Genomic DNA, 25392 nt, shown 5'->3' on the forward strand with positions numbered 1-25392 from the left:
CTCTCTGGAAAATAAACATTTAAAAAAGAGGATTTTTTTAAAAACCATGGCCAGAACCGCCTGGCACTTACTAAAACTGCATACTCCCAGCCCCAGTGAATCAGAATCTCTGTAGAGAAATAAGCACACTGAAGTTTGAACCACTATGGAATTAGATGAGGATGCTTTAACTCAGATTTACTGATACTCTCCACTCCAAACTGTATTCGACAACGAAAGCTGACATAGTACATGGAGGGTCAAGAAAATACAGAGGTATTAGCTTTTATTATTATTTATTAAATCAACAGCATTAGCTTTTATTATTATTATACCAATTTATAAAACTTTGGTTAAGAGTTAGGTCACAGACCTAGCTTCCAGTGGCAAACTACAATTTACATACAAATGATACATATGGCCTACCAAATTCGGGTTTATGATTATTTGAAAATTTTGGTTTTCAGTTCCTCGTAGCAGAATGAAATAAATTACTTGATTGCTCCAAAGTGCCTCTCTAAATTGTATTTCAAGACCAATCAGCATGAAATCAATTTTACTAAATAACATTCTAATAGGAAAAAGAAGACATTTTAAGTATTTTTTATTGTTAGAACTGTAACTGCTCATCATTTTTTCTATTTTGGGGGAAATATGACTTCTATTTGTACAAAATTAGTCTTCTTCTAAAAGGACAGTTTATGGAAAACTGTGTAAAAAATGGTTCTAAAAAAACAATTTAAAACATCCACTACCACCCTTCACACAAACATACAAAAAAGATATTTAAAACAAAAAAGTTCAGAGGGGGATCTATTTTGGAAGCTCACTGTAAGCACACTTCTCAACAATACCTCCACCATTACCACAGACTGGAAGCTCACAGGAAAGAAATGTATTTTTATTCGACCACTATTTTCTAAGTGTATGCTACTTTTCAGGTCCCAGGCTAGGTTTAAGAATGATAGTGATGATAATGTTATTGTTGGGTGATGACAATGACATTTTACCATGTTCCAGTCATTTTATTCTGACCTGCTGTATTCGTTTCCTAGGGCTGCTGTAACAAATAACCACAACCTGGGTGGCTTAAAACAACAGAAATGTATTCTCTGACTGTTCCAGAGGCTGGAAGTCAGAGATCAAAGTGTTAGCAGGCCTGCACTCCCTCTGAAGGCTCTAGGGGAAGACGGTTCCCTGCCCCTCCCAGTGGCCCCTGGTGTCCCTTGGCTCATGGATGCACAATTGAGGTCTCTGCCTCGGGCTTCATTTGGCCTTCTCTTCATGTCTGTCCTCGGTGTGGAGATTTGTCTCTGAATTGGGCCCACTCAGATAATCAAAGATGATCTCATCACAAGATCACTAACTTAATGTCATCTGCAAAACCCTTTTTTCCAAATAAAAGTCACATTCACAAGTTCCAGGGATTAGGACATGGATTTCTTTTTGAAGGTCACCATTCAACCCATTACACCTTCTTAGGTGGACTGTCAGTCTCATTATCTTACCCTAAATGACATAATCTCAGCACTTCAAAAGTCCACAGAATAAATAACACCATGTCCAAAAAATCAGCCCTCAACAAGTATAAAAAGATGGAGATCATACTGTGCATATTTTCAGACCACAACGCTATGAAACTCGAAATCAACCACAAGAAAAACTTTGGAAAGGTAACAAATACTTGGAGACTAAAGAACATCCTTATAAAGAATGAATGGGCCAACCAAGAAGTTAAAGAGAAAATTAAAAAGTACATGGAAGTCAATGAAAATAACACCACAACCCAAAACCTCTGGGACGCAGCAAAGGCGGTCATGAGAGGAAAGTATATAGCAATCCAGGCCTTCCTAAAGAAGGAAGAAAGGTCTCAGATACACAACCTAACCTTACACCTTAAAGAGCTGGGAAAAGAACAGCAAATAAAACCCAAAACCAGCAGAAGACAGGAAATAATAAAGATTAGAGCAGAAATCAATGCTATTGAAACCAAACCAAAATAAAACAAAAACAGTAGAACAGATAATGAAACCAGGAGCTGGTTCTTTGAAGGAATTAACAAAATTGATAAACCACTAGCCAGCTTGGTCAAAAAGAAAAAGGAGAGGACCCAAATAAATAAAATCAAGAATGAAAGAGGAGAGATCACAACCAACACAGCAGAAATAAAAAGAATAATAAGAGAATATTATGAGCAATTACATGCCAACAAAATGGGCAATCTGGAAGAAATGGACAAATTCCTAGAAACATACACGCTACCAAAACTGAAACAGGAAGAAATAGAAAATTTGAACAGACCCATAACCAGTAAGGAAATCGAATTAGTAATCAAAAATCTGCCAAAAAACAAGAATCCAGGACCAGATGGCTTTCCAGGGGAATTCTACCAAACATTTAAGGAAGAGTTAACACCTATTCTCTTGAAGCTATTCCAAAAAATAGAAATGGAAGGAAAACTTCCAAACTCTTTCTATGAAGCCAGCATTACCTTGATTCCAAAGCCAGACAAAGGATCCACTAAAAAGGAGAATTATAGACCAATTTCCCTGATGAACATGGATGCAAAAATCCTCAACAAAATATTAATTGGCCAGCCGGATCCAGCAATACATTAAAAAAAATTATTTACCACAACCAAGTGGGATTTATACCTGGGATGCAGGGCTGGTTCAATATCTGCAAAAACAATCAATGTGATTCATCATATCAATAAAAGAAAGGACAAGAACCATATGATCCTCTCAATAGATGCAGAGAAAGCATTTGACAAAATACAACATCCTTTCTTGATAAAACCCTCCAGAAAGTAGGGATAGAAGTATCATAGCTTGATATCATAAAAGCCATGTACAAAAGACCCAATACTGATATCATCCTCAATGGGGAAAAACTGAGAGCTTTCCCCCTAAGGTCAGGCGCAAGACAGGCATGTCCACTCTCACCACTGTTATTCAACATAGTATTGGAAGTCTTAGCCTCAGCAATCAGACAACACAAAGAAATAAAAGGCATCCAAATCGGCCAGGAGGAGGTCAAACTTTCACTCTTCGCAGATGACATGATACTCAATATGGAAAACCCAAAAGATTCTGCCCCAAAACTGCTAGAACTGAATCATGAATTCAGCAAAACTGCAGGATATAAAATCAATGCACAAAAATTGGGTGCATTCCTATACACCAACAATGAAGCAACAGAAAGAGAAATCAAAGAATCAATCCCATTTACAATTGCACCAAAAACCATAAAATACCTAGGAATAAATCTAACCAAAGAGGTGAAAAATCTATACACTGAAAACTATAGAAAGCTTATGAAAGAAATTGAAGAAGACACAAAAAAATGGAAAAAAGATTCCATGCTCCTAGATAGGAAGAACAAATATTATGAAAATGTCGATACTACTCAAAGCAATCTACATATTCAATGCAACCCCTATCAAAATAACACCAGCATTCTTCACAGAGCTAGAACAAATAATCCTAAAATTTGTATGGAACCAGAAAAGACCCCGAATAGCCAAAGCAATCTTAAAGAAGAAAGCCAAAGCAGGAGGCCTCACAATCCTGGACTTCAAGCTGTATTACAAAGCTGTAATCATCAAGACAGTATGGTACTGGCACAAGAACAGACGCTCAGATCAATGGAACAGAATAAAGAACCCAGAAATGGACCCATAAACATATGGCCACCTAATCTGTGACAAAGCAGGAAAGAATATTCAGTGGAATAAAGACAGTCTCTTCAGCAAGTGGTGCTGGGAACACTGGACAGCAACATGCAGAAAAATGAACCTGGACCACTTTCTTACACCATACACAAAAATAAACCCAAAATGGATGAAAGACCTCAATGTAAGACAGGAAGCCATCAAAATCCTCGAGAAGAAAGCAGGCAAAAACTTCTTTGATCTTGGTTGCAGCAACTTCTTACTCAACACATCTCCAGAGGCAAGGGAAACAAAAGCAAAAATGAACTATTGGGACCTCATCAAAATAAAAAGCTTCTGCACAGCGAAGGAAACAATCAGCAAAACTAAAAGGCAACCGACAGAATGGGAGAAGATATTTGCAAATGACATATCAGATAAAGGGTTAGTATCCAAAATCTATAAAGAACTTTTTAAACTCAACACCCAAAAACAAATAATCCAGTGAAGAAATGGGCAAAAGGCATGAATAGACATTTCTCCAAAGAAGACATCCAGATGGCCAACTGACACATGAAAAAATGCTCAACATCACTCATCATCAGGGAAATACAAATCAAAACCACAATGAGATACTACCTCACACCTGTCAGAATGGCTAACATTAACAACTCAGGCAACAACAGATTTTGGCGAGGATGCGGAGAAAGAGGATCTCTTTGCACTGCTGATGGGAATGCAAACTGGTGCAGCCACTCTGGAAAACAGTATGGAGGTTCCTCAAAAAAACTAATAATAGAACTACCCTACGACCCAGCAATTGCACTACTAGGCATTTATCCAAGGGATACAGATATGCTGTTTTGAAGGGACACATACACTCCAATGTTTATAGCAGTGCTATCAACAATAGCCAAAGTATGGAGCTCAAATGTCCATGAATGGATGAATGGATAAAGAAGTGGCATATATATATACACATACACACACACACACACACACACACACACACACACACACACACACAATGGAGTATTACTCAGCAATCAAAAAGAATGAAATCTTGCCATTCGCAACTACATGGATGAAACTAGAGGGTACTTTGCTAAGTGAAATTAGAGAAAGACAAATATCATATGACTTCACTCACATGAAGACTTTAAGACAGAGGACAGATGAACGTAGGGGAAGGGAAACAAAAATAATATAAAAACAGGGAGGGGGACAAAACAGAAGAGACTCTTAAATATGGAGAACAAACAGAGGGGTTACTGGAGGGATTATAGGAGGGGGGATGGGCTAAATGGGTAAGGGGCATTAAGGAATCTAACCCTGAAATCACTGTTGCACTATAAGCTAACTAACTTAGATGTAAATTAAATAAATAAAAAATAAAAAAATAATAATAACACCATGTCCAAAAAAAAAAAAAAAAAAAAAACCATGAAGGGCTGTGGGAACAGAGAAAATTATAGAAACTAACTTTCCTTGGGGAGTAGAAGGTTCAAGTCATGGAGGGGTCAATGTCAGGGCTAAGTCTGAAAGGATTACAAAAAAACAAAAACAAAAACAAAAACTGAAGGACGAGACAGGCTTTCCAGGCTGATGACTTAATGTACAGAGTCACAAATGGAAATTGGTCTCTTCCCTGCCATCAGAGAAGATTGAACAAGTCAGTGAGGCAGAAGCCTAGTCTATATATGGAACTAGTGTAGGAGATGAAGCTGGACCAGGATGTAAACCGAGGCTAAGGAGCTATATTTTGCCTTGTTGGCAGTGGAGACACAACAGTGATCTATACAAAGGTTAGTGACACCATCAGCTCTGGTTTTTAGGAGATAACACCGGGAATGGTGGTAAGAAGAGTAATTAGACCCTGGTAACATAAAGCCCAGTTTAGGAAACCCTAGCAAAGACCCAAAAGGGATGATGAGGACCTGGACTTAGGCAAGGCATTAAGGGAAAGACAAGTCAGATTCAAGACCTTATTGTCCACACTAGAATCCTCAAAGCTCACTACAGAGGTTGGCAAGTTGCAGTTGCTGAAAAACAAACAAACAAAAAAAGGCTGCCGATCTGAACTCATTTCATTTCCCACCCGCCTGTCACTCAAGAGCTTATAATCCATTTTCAAATACTCCATTTCACTTTATTTCCCCAGACAATTCTATGATGACATTTATTATTATTATTATTTATTCTCACTTAACAAGGGAAGGAAAACAAGAGTGAGTTAGGTAACTAAATTAGTCATAACCAATGGGCGGGCCAGGATTCAAACTCAGGTCTTTTGACTCTCTGTGGCATTTTTTCTTAATAAATTATTTTGGGATAAAGGAGAAGTCTTTTGACTAAAAGGTATTAGTAACCCTGCCCCTCCCAAAGCAAGTAAAAAGCATTTTTTAAAAGTATGCAGTGACAGTGGCAGCATTCGGAAGAGCCAAAGCGCAGAGAAGAGGAAATGCTGACCAGGATACAGAACATTCTTACTACCAATCCTAGTCCTATCTATCCTCCCATAGGAGAGATGCTGTCTATAGAGTCTAAGAGAAAATTATAACTATTTAAAATATTCCCTTTAATTAACAAATCTTACCATGACTGATTCATTATCCAACAAAGCTATGCTCAAAAAAGAGAAAGTAAGGGGCGCCTGGGTGGCGCAGTCGGTTAAGCGTCCAACTTCAGCCAGGTCACGATCTCGCGGTCCGTGAGTTCGAGCCCCGCGTCAGGCTCTGGGCTGATGGCTCGGAGCCTGGAGCCTGTTTCCGATTCTGTGTCTCCCTCTCTCTCTGCCCCTCCCCCCGTTCATGCTCTGTCTCTCTCTGTCCCAAAAATAAATAAAAAACGTTGAAAAAAAATTTAAAAAAAAAAAAAAAAAGAGAAAGTAATATGTTGAGAGACAGAGAAAGAAGATTATAAAGCACTCATTCAAGAAACACTTGAGCGTTTACCATGTGTCATGCAATAGTCTAGGGGATATAATGATCAAAACAGAACAAAGTTCTTGCCCTCATAAAGCTAACATCCTAGTAAAACAGATAATAGACATATAAATAAGGAGGCCAGTGTGGCTAGACATTAATAAGAGGGGAAATATAGGAGAGAAGGCCAAAGAGGGGCATACAACTATAGATAGGACTGGAGGAACTCTGAGAAGGGAAGCGATAGGACAAAGGAGAACCTGATGTGACTTCTGTTTTAAAAGGATCTGATGGGGATGCAAGAACAGAAATGGGAAGGCCAGCAAAGAGATCAATGCAATAACCAGATGAGAAATGATGAGGACAGGAACCAGGTGGGGATAGTGTTAAATCAGGATTCTGGATGAATTCTAAAGGACCTGTTAATGAATGAGATATAGGACGGGACAGAAAGATAGCAGTCAAGGATGAGGCACAGGTCTTACCCTGAGACACAGCAAATATGGAGTTGCCCTTTAATGAACTGATGAAGACTGCAGGAAGTCAGGTTTTGGGTAAGATTAGGCGTGTTTAGTTTCTGATACGTTAAGTTTAAGATGCCTACTAAATATCCAAGTGGCATCCTGGGTAGGCAGTTGTGTTAGTAGTCTCAGGAAGGAGTCAGAGCTGAAGTGTAAATTTGAGAATCATTAAGTGTTTAGGTGTGATTTAAATCCATGAGCCCAAAGGGGATTACCAAAAGTGTGACTGGAAACAAGGAGGTGTTACACCATTTTTCATAGAATTTTACATACAAACACACATACAGAGAAATACATATGTCAAAACATTAACTTCATCTATAAATGAGTGGTATTATAGTGCTTATATGTTGTTTTTTGGTTAATCATATTTTTCTGATTTTTTAAAAGAAGCATATGTTACTGTTGTAGGCAGAAGCTCCCCGCCCCCTGCAAGAGATGTCCTTGTCTTAATCCCTGGAACCTGTGAATATGTTACCTTACATGGCAAAGCGGAATTAAAGTTGCAGATGAAATTAAGGTTGCTAATCAGCTGACTTTAAGATAAAATGATTATCCTGGATAATCCAGGTGGACCCAATATAATCACCAAAGTCCTTTAAAATGAAAGAGGGAGGTGGAACAGCAAAATGATGTCACGTGAGGAGGACTCAGCCCACCCTTGCTGAACCTCTAGGATGGAACAAAGATGCCTTGATTCTAGCCCCATAAAACCTAAGTCAGACTTTTAACCTACAGGACTCTTAGATGAATAATTCGTGTTGTTTTAAGCTATGAAGTTTGTAGTTATTTGTTATAGCAGCAAAAGAAAACTAATACAGTTGCTATAGTAAAAAAAACCAAACCGTTTTAAAGATAAAACACAGAATTTGTATACTTTTAATAAGAAATGTCTAGTAACTATTCATGATTTAATTTTTACTTTGTCTGTATCTGTAATCTGTAACTTGCTTCCTTCTGCACTGAGATTTCATAATGTGAGAATCAAACCTGATGAGTCCTTAATTTAAACAGTTACTATGACCAACAGCATTACATTCAATGTATATTTATATGTCAATTTCTCAATTAAACATAAAATTAACATATATACTCAAAAACCTAGTAAAAAGAATTATTTATGAGGTGAAAAAAGTGATAGTCATATTTTAGCTATGCTTCTGTGCACAGGTTCTATCAGAATTCTCATATTAAGATATGAGGTTCAACATAATATTAAGATATGAAGTTCAACTCTGAAATAATGTGATATACGTGGGCTACTAACCATTTTTGAGGACGGCAGCTTTAAAAAACAAACGCAAAAATTCTATATGCTATAATAAAAATTCTGTGGAATGCTAATTAAATTAGCAGAATGCTTATCTTCCACATTTTTGCTTGACAAACTCCTACTCAGTTCAAACATACCTCTTCTAGGACACATCTTCCCCCACCTTTCCCAGGCAGTCACCTGTTCCATCTGCAAAGCTCCACAACGTTTTATTCATCTTTTCTGATTTATCTATTTACAGATCTCTCCCCACAAATTCTCATCCCTCAGCCCAGCCAATGATTGTCCCAGAGAAGAGACAGTGTCTTATTCTGTTTCCTCGGAATCCAGCACAATGCCAGGCATATAGTAATCGGTTAATTTTTTTAAGGTTCCTGAGTGGACTCTCTACTTATGTTAATCTAATATACTTGAAAGGAAAGTGTGAGTACCTCCTTAACCTGTGTGATCTAAAAACATTCTACCTTCTAAGTTCCCTGTTTTGAATCAAGGCACCTTTGACATCTAACTAATCTTCCAAAACAGAAAGATAAATTTGTAAGGAATCAAAACCCAGTAACAAGAGTTTACTAGATGAAAATATGTCCACTTCTAATGATGCAAACAAACAGTATTCCCTAAATAAATGAGATGAAACTAAAAACTGTCTAATAAATAGTAATATACGTTGCTCTAACATTTAGAATAGTTATTTCTTATAATAATTTAATCAAAGTCTTTTTCAGAAAATCCAGACCAACTATCTGACAAGCTTATGGTTTACACTGCAGAGTTTATCACAATTTGGGATTATGAAGTTCTCTGTCCTTTGATGCCAATACAGATCTCAAATGGCTTTTAAGTGACAAGAATCAGGAAAAAGATGATATCCTTTTCCCCCATTCTTTTGCGAAAACCAAAGAGCTACCCAGATGTATATAATTCAAGGTTTTTACACCTTCAAATCTCTGGGGGCTGATTTTCTTGCTGCCCCCAAACCTTCTGGACCATGTGAATAGCAGAGCAGCAGCTGTTACCTTTCACTGAGCGTTTATCATGTGTGAGACATTCCTGTATACATTTCCTCAGCTAAGCCTCACAATAGCAGACAAGATTCTATTTTATAGGTGAAGCTCAGTAAAGTTACACTGATTGACTTAAGGCCTCACAACTAACGGCAGAACTTGGGAAAAACTATGGATTTGAAAAATCAGATCTATGGGGCACCTGGGTGGCTTGGTCGGTTAAGTGTCCCAATCCTGATCTTGAATCAAAGGTCATCATCTCTCGGTTCGTGGGTTGGAGACCTGTGTCAGGCTCTGCGCTGATGGTGATGGTGTGGAGCCTGCTTGGGATTCTGTTTCTCCTTCTCTCTGCCCCTCCCCTGCTTGTGCTTGCTCTCTCTCTCTCTCTCTCTCGATAAACTTAAAAACATAAAAATAACAATAAAAAAATCCAGATCCATATGAAGACAGGTGGTGTCATGTCACATCAAGAGAACACCAAAAAACCCTTTACATTTAAATACAGAATGATTATGGCAGGCTGTTTATCTTCATTTTGTTTTTTTTTTTCTTTTTGCTTAAGCCATAATGAAAAATTAGTTTACATCTTCTGTACAAACCTTACCAGTAGGAGATCCCAATAGTATACTAGGTGATAGAATAAGCCAAATTTATACAAGTTTTAAATGTTTTTCACTCCACAAATAACTCACACCTGATAACTCAGTATATAACATACTTAAACCCATTAATTTAATGAATCAACCAGATTTTGAAGAAGTCCATAATTTCTTTTAAAGCCAGTGTAATTCAGCCTTGTCTGAACAACCCTCCACCATTATAATATGTCACCTACAGAACAGACTAAGCCTCTAGAGTAGCAAAATTATGGAGGTAGGGAAAAAGACTTCCCATCTGCACATGTAACTAAGCATCTTCTCCTGCTTTCTTAAGGAAAGAAATTTTAAAACTTGGCCAATAATCAAATTAAACTGTTTCAATGAATTTTCATGATTCCTGAGAATCTTGGAGGTCTCATCCTACAATTTTAAGCTGTGTACTACCAAAATACAAGATAAATTTTGCAGCATTTACAACATTCAGTGAGATCTCTCAAAGCACTGCCATTTGTAATAAACCAGAATGTCAATTTGTTAATATACAGTGAAAAACACCAAGTGGGCAAAAATACTAAAATGAGTTGGTAAGTGAACCCCCTCTCAAGCAAAAGGTTCACGTGGACAGCAACATTTTAAGAATCACATTTGTTTTCCTCCAATACTTCTTTTATATCCATTCCCTCTACACCACCCTCATTCCCACCCTTACTATAATGGCTTTCAAGCTTTGATCACGGTCCATGGGAAGAAACACACTTACATCAGGCAACAAATAGGAATATAGCTGAAACAAAAGTTTCATAAAACATTTCTTACTGCTAATTCACGTGATACACTCTAATGTTACCTTTTCTATTCTGTTTTCTTTTAATGCAGATTACAACCTACCACAGGTACAACCTTACGCCTGAAAAACGCTCATCTACTATGACCATATTACCACTTATCATCATAATATGTAAGTCTATTATACTCCTCTGTTTAAAATACTTAAAAAGTTCCCTCTGCCTTATCTGTAAAAAAAATAAATAAAAAGTTTTCCTGGGATTCAGCCATTCATTTATTCAGCAACTATTTATTGAGAACCTACTATATGCCAGGCACTGTGCTATACATTGGTATATGGGTCCAACACAGCTTCTGACACCATAAAGTTTATAATCCAGCTAAGACAGTTATTACATAAATAATAATAACACTCTTTATGAGTGCTCTTATCTACCTCTCCAACTTAATTCATTCCCCTCCTCCACTTTTACCACATGGCTATAACTATTCTGATCTGCATGCAGGTCCCAGAAAAACCACTCTTAAACATCTTGGCCATTGTCCATGATGTTCCTTCTGATTGGAATCCCTTCTCTCTTTTAATCATCTCACAAATTCCTCTTCAGCCTTCAAAAATCAACCCAAGTGTCTCCTCTATAAACAGTTCTCTGCCCCTTTCCATGCCCTTTCAGTTGTCACTCATATCTCTTGTCATCCTACGCAGGCTACATCCCTCAATTATAATGCTGGTCACATTGTTAAGTTGTTAGTCTTGCCTAGACTATGAGTTATCTTTGTACCCACAGCATATTTTATTGCTCACAGAATAAAAGAATGTGTACTAGAATTTTGTATGGGTCAATAACTCCATTATGCTGATTACTCAATTAATCAATGTTTGAAAACATACATTTTGCTAGATTTTACAGTAAATACATATTTATTTAAGGATTCTCTTTTTAAGGTCTTATTTCAATATATGGATGTTTTCCTTCATTAAACATTTGCTCAGCAGCAGCCAGTCTGACTTGGGATATTTGTCTTGAAATTGATCCAATGAATATTCTCAATTTCAATAACTACCCTGGCAAGAAAAAGCATACAGGATTTCCAAAATCAATACCTTAGGTCAGTGTCTGCAGCAAAGCACAGTTCATACAGGCAATGCAGTGTTACACCATGTGTTTCCATTTCTCAAGGGTAATCATTTTTGATTAGAAGATAAACTGTCAGGTGCCATTAATCTGTTTACCATCTCCCACCATCCCCCACAGAAGGTTTTACATTCTCCTTTTCAAATAATCTCAGGAAATTTTGGTAGAGCAGAATGACTTTTTAAACAAGCAACTTTTAAATAGGTCATTGTTATATAAGAGTAATACCGAACACATACGGAACTCATGCAGGAAATACTCTAAGGTTCCCTGTCCACTATACCTTTTATCACATTTCCAGTTACGACTCACATTTCCCAATTTCCACTTTTAGGTTTCAATCTGTTTGGGAAAGTCTATTTTTTAAAATTTCATCACCATTAAACGTTTTCATTCACCCCGATTGCTATCACCCAAGTTCAAATCCAAAATGGCCTTGGGGAGCCCTATGTACATCTATGTATGAGGGACCCACATGTCCTCATACATGACTATATGAGGCAACAGTCAGCTAACAGGCAAATGTTTCAAGCAGTCGCCAGTCCTTCCCATGCCAAATATAGGTTTTCTTTAGTCTTCAAATATCTCAAGATGATATTTACATTTCTTATGGTTACATAACTTTTAGCATTTGTTTTGCCTCTAACAGAACACAGCCCTAAAAATAACTGAATTGTTCCCTTTTTAAAATTCTTATTACCTTGAGCACAAAACAATATTGTTTACTAATAAAAGAATATTTGGGGGGGAGCCTGGGTGGCTCAGTTAGTTAAGCATCTGACTCTTGATTTCGGCTCAAGTCATGATCTCATGGTTCCTGAGGTCAAGCCCCAGTCAGGCTCTGCACGGACAATGAAGAACCTGCTTGGGATTCTCTCTCTCCCTCACTAATAAACTGAAATAAAATAAAATAAAATAATACTTTGTGGACATTGCAGATGACCCAAAATGATTTAGTGTCTTCACAGGCCTCCAAGAAAGTTGATTTCCTACCAACTTGGAAGAGCTATAATGATCAGTTTTCCTATGTATATGTACTAGGGCACAACTCTTAAGAAAGATAATAAAAAAATTTATCATGACATTTTTGCTTAGGTGGTCTTTCATTTGCTAATAAGAAATATAAATTATTTGAATACAGTATGTCTGCTAGAAGAGACTTAGCCCATGCCTTTCCAGAGTACTTGACAAAGTCTAGGTACTCTGACTTTCAGTGTGAACCTACTTTACATCCTAGATTATATTCCATACAAGTTTTAATTTCACTCTTTGATTGTAGCTACACTGGACTATCGTGCCTTTTCCCTCTCCATTCTCTGGTTAACCATTCACCAAGTTTGTCATCGGCAAGGAACCAGCAACCTCACCAAAATTTCCTTACTGTGGCACAACAGTAAGCTCACAAACCTGACTAAAATGATGTAAATTTTAAAATATTGTTTTACAGCGCGACCCTTCCCTTTGAACCAAACTTGCCGACGCCTGCCTGTCAGCACATACCCCGCATTCCCAATATAGCCCAATCCAACAATATTCTCCTTTTCCCTCCCCCACCCCAAATCCTCCAGGAGGCGCCCCCGACGCTGGGGTTGGCCCCCACCGGCGGCCGGAGGCCAGAGCCCAGCTCTGGCTCCAGACGCCTCGCGCAACGCCCACCCCGCACTCACCCTCCCGAAGCCACGGAAGTGCGGCTCTGCCCCACCCCTTCCGCCAGGCACGGTTCGCCCCGCCCCGCGCTGGCCGCGACGCGCAGACGCAGGACCCGGTGCCGGACGCGCGGAGCCCGGAGGGCGGCCGGGGGCTGGAGGGCGGCGCGGGGCGGGACTAGGGTCCTGGCGGACGTGGCCGCGGAATGCCGTCGTGTGCTGGAACGCGTGTGCTTTAAGGCCTGTGGGCCTGCGTCGGGGTGGGGAAGTTGGTCGGGCGCTGGGAATCTGCCGAGAAATGAAGCAGGTCCGTATTGGATCGTTCGCCTCCAAAGCTGGAGAGTAACATTCATACCCTTCCGGCCTTGGCACTTTAGTAGTCCGGGGAACGGAGCCAGGGTCCAGCCCCGGGCGCCCGCGGCGTGCAACGGCCCGCGAGCGCAGACCGCTTTTTTATCTCCCAGAAGCTTCAAATGTGGGGTACACACAAACTGGGCCTTTTAACAGACTGGTGACATCAGGAAGACTCCAAACTCCGCCAAGCAATTTCCAGCCTATTGGAATAACTGTTCAACTGAAATATAACTCAAGTGTTTAAGGCATGGAGTAGCTTTTTCTCTTAAGTTACCATTCGTATTGATTAACATTTTAATTTGTACTAAAATTAGGGACCCACGCTCACTGCCCTCGAAGTGTCACCGACCGGGAAAGGCTCCCAGCTGAAATGGAAATGGAAATGAACGTGCTTAATATTTGCTACCTCACAGTGGGGCCGGAATGGTAACTAGTTTCTTGAAAACCTGTTGGATTCTGTAATAAGTTGTAAATCCTGAGTTTTACCTGCGTGTAGGATTTTTAGGGGAAAAAAGTCTCCCAAATGTATGCTGTAATGTAATAAAGACAGCATCAATAGGCAATAAATAGCAAGGTTCAAATTATGGCAAATAGAAATGGCCATAACGGAGGGCTATGTTATAATTAGTATCTGGAGCCTTGACCCCAGTCTCCCCATATGATAAGCATAATTGCATGCATTTGTGAGAGGTTAGGCCTTTCTCAGCTATTTGTGGGTTCATTCTTGTTGAACATAGAACAATAAAAAAAACGAATTGGTCTTCCTTAGTGTCTTCATTATTATTCAGACTAAAAGACCACCACTTTTACCCCAGAGTAATTGTAATTGACCCAAGTACAATGAATTACAGAAAAAGAAAACTAAGTCTGAGTGAAGTAGAGGGCCTTGTGGAAAACATGGAAGCAGTCAGATCTGGTTTCATATCGCAGCTCCTGAACACACTAAATACAATAAGGATAAAACTTGGTAGAGGTTACTTCATTTCTTTAAGTTTGGGGTTATTCATCTGTCCAAATTTTTTTTTTTTTGATTAGTGTTAAATTTAATGAAAGCTCTGTTTGCTTTACCTAAGGAAATGAGGACTTTGTTAATTTAAAAATGATTTTTAATCCTTACCTGGTTGTTATTCTTCAAACTTAAACACTTTAGTTCATTTCCTTCTTCCTTCTCCCTTCCTCCCTCCATCCCTCCCTCTCTTTTCTTTTTTCTCTTTTCTCTTTTCTTTTCTTTTCTTTTCTTTTCTTTCCTTATCCAGGTGTTTCCTAAACTGTTCTTTGAACATTCGTCCTTTGCAAAACGTTAATAGATGCTTTGTGGAAAAAACGCTTAGAATCATCACTGGGGAAAACACAAACCTATTGCTGTGAGGTTATTTAAATTTCTAGCATTCTTGCGAAAAATGTTAGCGTGAATCTGTGAGGAACACTCAGATAAATCCAGTGTGATTTATTTGGACTTTTCAGTAAGGTCAAAGGACAGAAGAATTTTTTTTTTATTTTTTTTTAAATTGTTTTTTTAACGTTTATTTATTTTTGAGACAGAGAGAGACAGAGCATGAACGGGGGAGGGTCACAGAGAGAGGGAGACACAGAATCTGAAACAGGCTCCAGGCTCTGAGCTGTCAGCACAGAGCCCGACGAGGGGCTCGAACCCACGGACCATGAGATCATGACCTGAGCCGAAGTCGGACGCTTAACTGACCGAGCCACCCAGGCGCCCCCAGAAGAAATTTTTAAAAGACTGATCTGCATTTAGGGCAACTGAACTGTATAGGATTATAAATTTTTTTTTTTTTTAAGTTTTAGAGGAATTTTGTGGACAATTGAGCAAATTTGAACATGGAAGCAAAGTAGATCTATTGTTGACTTAAATTTCTCAGGTATGATAAATTGTGTTATTACAATAATGCTTTTATTCTTAGGAGACGCATGCTCAAGTATTTAGGAAAGACATCATGAAATCTGTCTGGGAACTTCCTTCAGATAATCCAGGCCAAAAAAAGAAAAAGTGTATATGTAAAGAGAAAACCTGGCACTGTGTTAATTGTGGTTCTAGCTGAATAGTATACAAATGCTCTTTAAACTTTTCTATAGGTTTGAATTTTTTTTTAATAGTTGTGCGGATGGGGCGCCTGAGTAGCTCAGTCGGTTGAGCATCCAGCTTCGACTTTGGTTCAGGTCATGATCTCACAGTTTGGTTCATGAGTTCAAGCTCCGTGTGGGGCTAACTGCTGTCAATGACCCCACTTAGGATCCTCTCTTTCTCTCTGCCCTCCCCTGCTTGTACATGCTCTCTCTCTCTCTCTCAAAAAAAAAAAAAACAAAAAAAACAAAAACAAAAAAACCCCCACAAAACATTAAAAATATTAAAATTAAAAATTAGAGAAGAAATTGTAGCTAGCAATTACTAGCTTTTACTTTTTTTACGAACTTTTTTTTAAAAAAAATATGCTGGTAATGCTTATTTATAGGAAAATACAGAACTCATTTATATACTAATTTTCTTACAATCTGACCTTAAGAAATGGTGTGCCATGTCTAAGAACTATAGGAAATCACTTGGGAAATGACCTCATTCTCAAGGGTGTGATATTGAATCCACTGAGGCATATTTGCCAAAGTAATGTTCATGTATATCATCCAAAGATCCCTGCTCTATGTTGTGTATATTGCATTAGAATTTTAACAATATTGGTGAATTCTTATAATCTGTTGATAGTTTTTAAAATGTTCGCTTATTCCTACAAATATTTCTTTACTGCTATGTGCCCATGTACTCTACTAAGTTCTAGGGAGAAAGCTGCCATCAATAATGTATAGATAAAGCTCCTGCCACATACAGCAGTACATTTGGGGAGCGAGAAAGAACATTGAGTTTGAGGTTAGTGTTGAGGAGAAGAGCTGCCATGACTTCCAGTGCTTTGACAAAACCTCAGGTGCAAGGCCTTGTGTCCAAGTGTCTGCAATTTCATATTGTTGAAGCATTTGTTGTATCCCTAGGGGTTGCAGCTTTCTGTAAGTTTGCTGTGGCCAAACCAAGAAAGAAGGCATATGCAGATTTCTACAGAAATTAGGATTACATGAAAGGTTTTGAGGAGATGAGGAGGACTGGTATCTTTCTGAGTGCAAAGTGATTTGGAATGTAAAGAATTTCTTTGGGTTGAGTTCCGTGGAAGTTTGTCACTGACCTGTGTTCCTGAATATTGGGTTATGGAATAGTTTCTCTTGATAAACAACTAACAAATACTGTGGACAGAAAAACAAAAAGAAACAGTAAACAAGCAAATATGTATCAAATGATAAGGGCTATGTAGAATAATAAACTAGGGTCAGAGATTTGGGGATACCAGGTAAGGGTGGGGCACATAGTACTCATATAGGGTCAACAATGAAGACCTCACTGAGAAGATGACATTGGAGCAGAGACCTGAAGGAAGTGAAGGAGTGGGTTACGCGGAGCTAAGGAAAGTGGGGTTTGAGAAAGGGCAGCGGGCTTACCATGTTTCAAGAATAGTAAGGAGAACAGAGTGAATGATAAAAAACAGGAGGAGTTGTAGGAGATGAGGTCAGAGAGGTAGCCAAGGCCAGATTATGTAATATGCTTTCAGAGGTGTTTTAGCTTCCTTTTTAGAGAGAGTTACCTAGGAAGCAGAACATAGTAACCCCTAGCTGTTCATATTCATTTTCTCTTGCTGTGATAAGAAATTACCATGAACTTAGTGGTTTAAAAAAAGGCAGATTGGGGCGCCTGGGTGGCGCAGTCGGTTAAGCGTCCGACTTCAGCCAGGTCACGATCTCGCGGTCCGTGAGTTCGAGCCCCGCGTCAGGCTCTGGGCTGATGGCTCGGAGCCTGGAGCCTGTTTCCGATTCTGTGTCTCCCTCTCTCTCTGCCCCTCCCCCGTTCATGCTCTGTCTCTCTCTGTCCCAAAAATAAATAAAAAACGTTGAAAAAAAAAAAAAAAAGGCAGATTTATTTTCTTACAGTTCTGTAAATCTGAAGTCCAACACAAGTCTCACTGGGGTAAAATCAAGATATCAGCTTAACTGAATTCCTTTCTGGAGAGAATCCTCTCTAAGGAAAGATCTGTTGCTTTGCCTTTTCCTGATTCTAGAGGCCGCTTACATTCCTTGGCTTGTGGTCCCTTTCTGTCTTCAAAGTCATTAACATTGGTCAAAAAGTCTCTACTTTTAAGGATCTTGTGATTAAATTGGACCCATCCAGGTAATCCAGGATAATCTCTCCATCTCAGGGTTCTTAACCTTAATCACATCTGCAAAAATCCTTTTATCCTTGTAATATTCACAGACTCTGGTAATCAGGGTGTGAACATCTATGAGAGAGGCATTCTTCCTCCCACAGGCCATCCTCTAATCCCCAAAGATTCAGGTCTGTTCACATGCAAAATCTATTCACCCCCTCCCTAAGTCTCCCCAAAGTCTCAACACATTGCAGCATTTCATCTGAATTTCAAAAATCCCAAACCACATCTAAATTATGTATAGGTGAGGCTCTAAGTATAATCCCATCCCTGGCAAAATCCCTTTCCATCTATAGACCTGTGAAACTAGAAAACCAGATGTCTGCTCTCAAAATGCAATGGAAGAGGAGGCTCAGGAGAGCAGTTGCAGCCATTCCCAATCAAAAAGGGAGAAAATGGAAGAAAAAAAGGAGTCACCAGACCCAAATAATTTCAAAGACCAATCAGGCAGTCCCCATTAAGTTTCAAGCCAAGCACTGATCTGTGGTTCTTGTTTGGTTCTGCTCTCTGGGCTCACAGCTCCACTCTCTGGGCACTGGGAATCAGAGTATGGACATCTTTGATAGGCTATATTTCTACCCATCATAAGCATCGTTATCATTAGATTTAGTATTGTTTTTTTACTAATCTTCATTTAGTTGTGGTTCTTCAGCTCTGAAGTTTCTCCATTAGCACCAGTCAAGAGGTTAATTACTGTTACATAAATATACAATCAGTACTTGAGGAACTCACCATTTTAAGGAACTTTATTGTACATCATTTCATGGTAAATGCAAATGTACCATCTAATTTCTCTTAGATGGAAAAGAGTGCACTCCCATTTTTGTATACAGATCATATTTTCTTTATACACAGTTAATGTATTCAAAATTACTGATTTCTAAAATAGACAAAAATAAAATTATTGATTTTTTTCAGGCCCAAAAGTTCCTATATTATGCTTCATTTTATGAGACAGGCAAAGTTTTACAGCTTCTAAGGTCATCATTCTTGCCCTTTAAGGACACTGGAAACTCCTGCCTCCCAGCAGGTGGCAGCAAATCAATATTCGATAAGGTGTGGTAAAATTATTATATTCTTCTTGTCCTAATAGATGTTCTGGGTGGTGCAGACTGCGGCTTCCCCTAGCTGCAAGAGCAAGAAGGCTATTGTCACCAGATGGTAGGAATTTATATCAATTTATCAACTACTTGGGAGAGTGTATTTAATTTATGTGACTAAATTTTATTATATCGTTATATTAATTGTTCTTCATTGCTTGTCTCTCACAGAACCAAAAGTCCATTTGTAAGCAATTTTGTTCGAATAACAATAATGATCATATGTTATCTTCATAGATAAATAACTCTCCATAGCCATTATTTGGCTAATATCCATCAACACAACACAGCATGTCAAAAGGTATGGGATACAGATAAAGTATTCTTAGAGGAAAAATGTATACCTTTTTTATTACTTTATGAAAAAAGAGTAATCAGTGCTCTAAGTCAAGGTCAGTGAAATGGTCCACAGGCCAAATTTGGGGCAAAGCCTGCTTTTGTACACCCTACACAGCCCTTAACAAAACTAATTTAAAAATGGAGACAAATTACCAGTATCTAAAATGGAAGACCACTAAAGATCCTACAGACATTAAAACCCTGGTTCTCAGCTGGAGATGTTTTGTCCCCTAGAGACATTTTTGGTTCTCACAATGGGGGAGGCTGCTACCAGCATATAATATATAGAAGTCAGGGCTGCCGCTATGCACAGAAGAATTCCCCATGGCAATTTTCTGGCCCCAAATAGCAATAGTAATGAGGCTGGAAAATTCTAATTAAAACCATCAAAGGAGAATATTACAAATTTAGCTTAATAGAATTCGATAACTTAGAAGAAATTGATAAATTCTTGGAAAAACAAAACTTAACCAAAACTGACTAAAGAAGAAGTAGAAAAATCTTAGTAGTTGTACATCTATTACAGAACTTGAATTCATAATTAAAGAACACTTTGCAAAGAAAACTCCAGGCCCAGATGATTTCACTGGTGAATTCAATCAATATTTAAAGAATATAAACTGTCAATCTTATATAAAGTCTTTGAGAAGACAGAGGAGGAGAGAATAATACCCCACTAATTTTATAATGACAGCATAACCATGATAGAAATGTCTGACAAAGACATTAGAAGAAAAAGATCACAGACCAATATCACTCATAAATAAAACTGCAAAAATCCTGTATAAAATCCTAACACATTGAACACAGCAAAAAGGATAAAATACAGTGGCCAATTGGGGTTTTTCCTAGACTGCGAGATTTGCTCAACATTTAATGAATCAAACAAGGTAGCTTGCCATATTAATAAAAAGGAAAAAGATCATATGATCATTTCAATAAACACAGAAAAAGCATTTGACACAATTTATTGCCAATTTATGCTGAAAACATTCACAAAAATAGAAAGAGAACTGACTTAATTTTATAAAGAGCATCTAAGAAAGACCTGTAGCTACTATCATGCTTAATGGTGAAATATTCAATCCTAGGATTGGGTAAAAGGTGAGAATGTCTGCTCTCACTACTTCTATTCAACTTTATGTCCTCTTAGATATTGCAATAGGCAAAAATAAATTAAAATTATAAAACATGGAAAGATTAGAAAGGAAGAATAAAACTGTCTATTCACAGAGGTCTGCATAGAAAATTATTCTTTTAATGTTTATATTAGAGAGAGAGAGAGACAGAGCATGAGCATGAGCAGGGGAGGGTCAGAGAGAGAGGAAAACACAGAATCTGAAACAGGCTTCAGGCTCTGAGCTGTCAGCACAGAGCCCAATGTGGGGCTCGAACTTACAAACCAGGAGATTATGACCTGAGCTGAAGTCAGACGCTTAACTGACTGAGCCACCCAGGTGCCCCAAAAGTTATTTTGAAAAACTATTAATTACCTGTCTTTAGATTAATTACTGTCCATGTAGAAAATCTTGGAGATCTACTGGAACGAATAATTAAAGTTAGCGAGCACAGGATAACAGATCAGTATATAAGAATCGGTATTTCTACATATTAGCAAGCACCAATTAGGAAATGAATTTTTTTTTTTTTTTTTTTTTTTTTTTTATTTATTTTTGGGACAGAGAGAGACAGAGCATGAACGGGGGAGGGGCAGAGAGAGAGGGAGACACAGAATCGGAAACAGGCTCCAGGCTCCGAGCCATCAGCCCAGAGCCTGACGCGGGGCTCGAACTCACGGACCGCGAGATCGTGACCTGGCTGAAGTCGGACGCTTAACCGACTGCGCCACCCAGGTGCCCCGGAAATGAATTTTTAAATATAACATTTAGGGGCGCCTGAGTGGCTCAGTCGGTTAAGCGTCCGACTCTTGATTTCGGCTCAGGTCATGACCTCATGGTTTGTGAGTCTGAACCCCATATCGGGCTCTGTGTGGGCAGTGCTTGAGATTCTCTCTCATTCTCTCCCTGTTTTCTCTCTCTCTCTCTCAAAATTAATAAATAAACTTCAAAAAATTATTTTAAAAATTTAAAAATAAATATAACATTTAAAATAGCATTATAAATATCTAGAAATAAATTTAATGAAAGATATATGAAGACTGTACTACTGTGAAACATTGCCTAAATGGATATGTATGTGTATATATAGACAGACAGACAGATAGATACATAGATAGATAGATCTCCTATATATATCTCCTATTTGTGCACCCAGAGCATACACCAAGAAAGATCATATTCTTGGCTTTAGAACAGCCTCAATTAATTTGTAAGGATTGAAATTGTGCAAAGTATGTTCTCTGACCACAATAAAATTAAAATAGAAGTCAATACTAAATTTCTGGAAAATCCCCAAATTTCAGTAATCAAAGGCATAGACTTTCTAAACTGCTAGCCACAGAAGTTCATGTTGACACTAAAGACGTTTTTCTTCTCTCCACAGCCAACTGAATCATGTAGGAATTGATTATGGATGTATTAGTGCCACATTCTAACCAACTGTGCTAACCTGGCAGTGCCCTGAGATTGGGGTATGCTGTGAGCAACTACAGACGGCTGTTATATACTTGAGTATTGCACTGAAACAAGAGTTACAGCATATTTAAAATTCATGAAATCATTCCCATTTCTTGCTTTCTTTCCCTCACAGTCTGAAAATACTGATGAAAAATCTGGGAACAAGACTGTGGGTGTAGTTGACAAAACAGAAAATCTGTTCCTGGACAGCTTTTGATGAATTTAATAAGTAGAAAGATAATGAACATAGACTGCATTTGCATAATGGCATAACGAAAATTCTTTGAACCATGCTAACTATCTGGGGAAACTACACTTTGGAAACTGAATGTAAGATTCTTGTCCTGGCAAGATTACCCATACTATTTAATGGTGTGCATGGTTTTAAAAGGGTAGGGGGGAGGGCATGGCAAATATCCCACATGCTTTATTCTCATTGATCTTAAATAACTTTTCATCCAGTTTTTCTAATGAAATAATTAAAATTCATTTTCAAATAGAAAAATTTCCAGCATCCAGATTTCATCCTAAGTGTATCTCTTTTAAGGACTTATAAGAGCATACATTTTGGGGGCACCTGGGTAGCTCAATTAGGCATCTGACTCTTGATTTCAGCTCAGATCATGATCTTGCGGTTTGTGGGATCAAGCCCTACATCAGGCTCCACAGGGAACCCACTTGGGATTCTCTCTCTCTCTCTCTCTCTCTCTCTGTCCCTACCCAGCTCATGCTCTTTCTCAAAATAAATAAATAGACATTAAAAAAAATAACCTTTAAAAGGATATAGGACTATAAATTATGTTTAATATTAAAAGGTTTTTTTTTCTACCCTTGAAAAGAATTTTAAGTTACCTCCCCCCACCAATAATTACTTATTTTGACAGTCAGTTATGGTTAATTCAACCAGATAACTTTCAAATTTCACTTTGTAAGAATAATTTAGAAGACCTTACCAGAAGTTTCCTTCCTTTTTTCTGAAAAGACATTTTTTGTGTAAATGTTCTTTCAATATCTACCTTTTGCAGTTTTTAACTTCATGCTACTTCCGATCATTCTGAAAATAATTCTACCATTTTAGCATAATTCTCTAAAATCTCAGAGGAAGTCTTCTTCTTTGGTGCTCTTTCTATTCTGGATTTGAACATAAAGAAAAAATGGAATGTGATGGTTTGTTAACAGCTAATCACAACTGATATTATTGAGCTATTTGATGGCCATTGTGCTATTGTCATATTAGTAATTGTTCCTCATGACATTCCTGTGAGATAGATGCTACTCGTAGCCCCATACTTATGAGGAAATGGAGACTCAAGGAGATTAACCATTGCCATATCATAATAAATGGGAAAGCCAGGGTTTGAGCTCTTCGACTGCAGTGTCCTCATAATTAATCATTGGTGTTTATTAGCTCTCATTTTGCTGTGCATTAACTAAAGTAATAGGATTGTTTCAGATCCCCCACCTTATTATGGGCTCTCCAGTTCCAGTGTTATCTCTATATAATGTGGCAGGTTTTCCACTGTGATACACAGTTTCGCCACATGATGGTGCCAATGAAGTAAGAAGCCCTTGTGCTGCTAGTATTTGACATTAGGCTCAGACCTAAATATAAAAGTCAACAGAAGATAATTAAAGGTGTTAAAAAATAAGATTGTTTTTGAAAAAAGCCACCACAAGAATTACAGTGTAGAATGTCTTTTTAAAACATAAGGAATGAAAAGGTCGTAACTATAAAAAGGGTAAGAGTAACTGACTCATAAAAGTTAAAAATAAGATAAAAGATGAGCCTTTGTATTCATAAAGAAGTATGTGGGACAGATGTCAGAGACTTCCCACAGGAAGGAAAACACCAAAGGAAATGAATTAAATGAGAGCAGGTGACTTAAAAAAAAAAAAAGAAAGAAAGAAAGAAAGAAAAGAAAAAAAGAGACCAGCTGTATAGTGATGTAGCTCCAGGGTCAAATGGATAAGTGTTCCAGTAAGATTCCACAGTAAGCACAAATACGTTAGCAAAAGCCTGTGAGTAAAGATTTTAGAGGCCTTTTAATACACATCAGTATTTCTTTTTCTAATCAAGATAAGTGTTACTATTTTTTCCTCTGCAATATCAATGATATAACTTACTGTGGAAGGAAGAAGCACTGTTTTTAGAAATTTATTGAAATCAATCTGTATACATTCTGTTAATTACAGCTATTCCAGTGACTCAAAATGTCACTGGACAATCAGCATCACCTAAAGTTGTTACAAAAGCAAGTTCTTTGGCCCCACCCCAGACTTACTGAATCAGAGACTCTGGGCATGGGGCTCTTCAGGTGCTTTGAATGCATCTGAAAGATAGAGGTCCAACAGTATTAAGAAAAACAAAGAAAAAAAGAAAAGAAATCCATCTAAACATTGTTAATGCAAAGATATTGAAAATTATAACATTAAAGGAATATTAAGTAAATAATGGAATGTTATCAAGGCATTTAAACAATTCTGATGGATAGATTTTAATAATGAAAAATATACATGATATAATGGAAAAGTCAATACAAAACCGATCTGAATCATGTAAAAACAGTTCTGGAAAAAATAGAAGGAAACAAGCAAGACTAGTTAACAGTGGTTGCCTTGGAGTGATGGAATTATATGCACCTTCTTTTTCTGCTTCTTTATATTGCAATGCTGTTTTTAAAATTTCTGTGAGGAGCCATTTTGCAAAAAAAAAATCTTATAATGATTAAAAAAATAAAAAGAGAAGAGAGACTTTCTAAAGTCAAAATACTACATACAAATTATATTCTTGCCCATTTGTCCCTTTATATATGGTTAATTAGGAAAAAAATTGACACAGTAACAGTCCAAAGCATTAAGAAGAAGCACAGTTGTGATGTTGCTTACTGGAGAGACAAAAAGACACAGAAAGACCACAGAGTTGATGTATTCAGTGTTGAAAGTGGTACAGGAAATTACATTAGAGAGTGTGAGAAAGTAATCGGTTTACATACAATAACCACACGCTTTACTCTTTCAAGTACATTAGTCAAAATATTAAGCATTCTAAAGTAATGCAAAGGAAAATGCCTTCAAATTTAAAAGAGAGTAGGTTTAAACATGTTACCCCTAAGAAAGATTCCTATTTTATATCTATGTCATTTGAATGAATGGCCGAATAACTCAAGTAGGAAGAAAATGTCTCTGATATCACTATAATTTTAAAGATTAATATCTATGTTTATGTATATCTTGAATGTTAGAC

At 37.8% G+C, this 25392-nt stretch overlaps 1 protein-coding gene across 4 annotated transcripts in view; it reads right to left on the bottom strand.

The window, feature by feature from the left end:
* The window catches only part of MMAA (metabolism of cobalamin associated A), a 50113-nt gene that overhangs the window by 12209 nt on the left and 12512 nt on the right, over positions 1-25392 (bottom strand). Inside the window, exons 1-2 of one of the 4 annotated variants that reach the window (XM_042935393.1) lie at positions 23611-23738; positions 23165-23279 (exon numbers count right to left, since the gene is read on the bottom strand). The exons of 1 other annotated variant lie outside the window; for it this stretch is intronic. The gene's annotated coding sequence lies outside the window, so the exon portion shown is untranslated. Of the gene's footprint in view, positions 1-9555; positions 9665-13541; positions 13567-23164; positions 23280-23610; positions 23739-25392 lie in introns of those variants that run through there. 2 more of the 4 variants (XM_042935392.1, XM_042935394.1) reach the window with 2 other exon arrangements.

The sequence above is a fragment of the Panthera leo genome, chromosome B1 (genome assembly GCF_018350215.1).
Source record: "Panthera leo isolate Ple1 chromosome B1, P.leo_Ple1_pat1.1, whole genome shotgun sequence".
Classification (NCBI taxonomy): Eukaryota; Metazoa; Chordata; class Mammalia; order Carnivora; family Felidae; genus Panthera; species Panthera leo.